This window comes from Schistocerca piceifrons, chromosome 6, assembly GCF_021461385.2.
Source record: "Schistocerca piceifrons isolate TAMUIC-IGC-003096 chromosome 6, iqSchPice1.1, whole genome shotgun sequence".
Classification (NCBI taxonomy): Eukaryota; Metazoa; Arthropoda; class Insecta; order Orthoptera; family Acrididae; genus Schistocerca; species Schistocerca piceifrons.
In genome coordinates this window covers 310,059,346-310,061,165 of record NC_060143.1, presented here as the reverse complement: position 1 = coordinate 310,061,165, position 1,820 = coordinate 310,059,346, and positions in this window count along the sequence as shown.

The window sequence follows — 1,820 nt, the reverse complement described above, 5'->3', positions numbered from 1 at the left end:
GCTCTGGATTCGATAACCTCTAGAAGAACTGTCTGCTGATTGCAATACTCCATGAACACAGCTGACCGATTTTGCCATAAGCAGCCCATTACGATGCTGAGGGTTAACCGATCGTTGACCTGCAGGACCTATGGTCACGGAACACAGTTCCACGTTTTTCTGTAATATTGTGTTTAGTCTCGGTTACTGTTTTCGCAAATTCCTACCTAAACCACAAATTCGGTTTTGAATATTACAGAAGTGCTTCACTATGCGATGTCCTCTGATGGACAATATGAAGTTACAAACCCTGACACATTTAGGTGAAAGACGTCTCCTACTGATGAATATCATGCAACGTATTCGTTTACGAGATGTTAAGCTCCTGCGTGATTCAAGAACCCTATAGTCATTATTATCATGTGAAAGAACAGCTTTATAGTTGATTTGGAGCATCACAGCATGTCTCTGCCCAGTAGTTTCAGTGGTAAGCCCCACCAGCCAATCGTATTTGCTGGCGCTGAGATCTGTGTTCGGTAGGGCAGCATGGTCAGCATGCAGGTGAGCATATTGAGGTCACATTACCCAAGATTATTGGTGAGCTAGTTGCTTATTCGCGCAACACTGTAGTGATTATGTACATATGAAGTGATTTTTCAGGATTATTTACGGGACCTACTTTGTCGTAGTATTTCTCGTGAGCCGTTTTTCATTGGAATCTTTGTTAGAATACATATTAACTGGTATCTGCACTTCATCCGACGGTACCAGTAGCTTACAACATTAACTTATGGCATTTCTTCATTAATGCACCACGTTGACGCGCAGTCTGTTTGAGATCTTTCTTGGACTACCTTCAGTAGGGACGTCATTTCTTAAGTTCATTTGCAGTTTTTAGTCAAACCACGGCTTACAGTGGATCTTAGAGAGACGAGCCACAGGGACATGACTTCGAGATTTTCTTTCAAGTGAATCATTTTCTACTCATTGGGTATTACCTAATAAGGTGAAAAAGTCAGAGGATACCTCCCAATATATTGTCGGACCTCATTTTTCCCGGCGCAGTGCAGCAACTCGAGATAGCATGGTCTCAACAAGTCGTTGCCTTGTAGCTCTCCATTATTGCGAAAGTGTTGCCGGCGCAGAATATTGTGTACAAACTCACGTCTTGACGATGTCCCATAAACGTTCGATGGCATTCCTATCGGGTGATCTTGGGTGGCCAAATCATTGTTCGAACTCTCCAGAATCTTCTTCAAACCGATAGCGAACAGCTGTGGCCTGGTGACATAGCGCATGGTCATCCATAAGAATTCCACTCTTGTTTGGAAATATGAATCCCTGAATGGGCTCCAAGTAGCTTAGTCATTCTCAGTCAATGATCGGTTCAGCTGGACCAGAGGAGACAGTCCATTCCATGTGGACTCAGCCCACACCAGTTTCCACAGTGCCTGGTTGTCAGCTTGGCTCCATGGGTTCGTGGGGTCTGCGCCACACCCGAACCCTACCTTCATCTTACAAAATGAAATCGGGACTCGTCTGATAAGGCCATGGTCTTCAAGTCGTCTAGAGACCAACCTATATGGTCACGAGCCCAGGAGAGATTTCTTGCTGTTAACAAAACCACCTGCATCGGTCGTCAGCTGCCGTAGACCATTAACGCCCAATTTTGGTGCACTGTCCTAACGGATAAGTCCTCCATTGATTTCTGAGGTAATTTCATGCAGTGTTGCTTGTCTGTTAGCACTGGCAACTCTACCCAAAAGCCGCTGCTCTCAGTTGTTAAGTGAAGGCCTTTGACCACTGCGTTGTCTGTGGTTGCAGCAGGTGATGCCTGACAT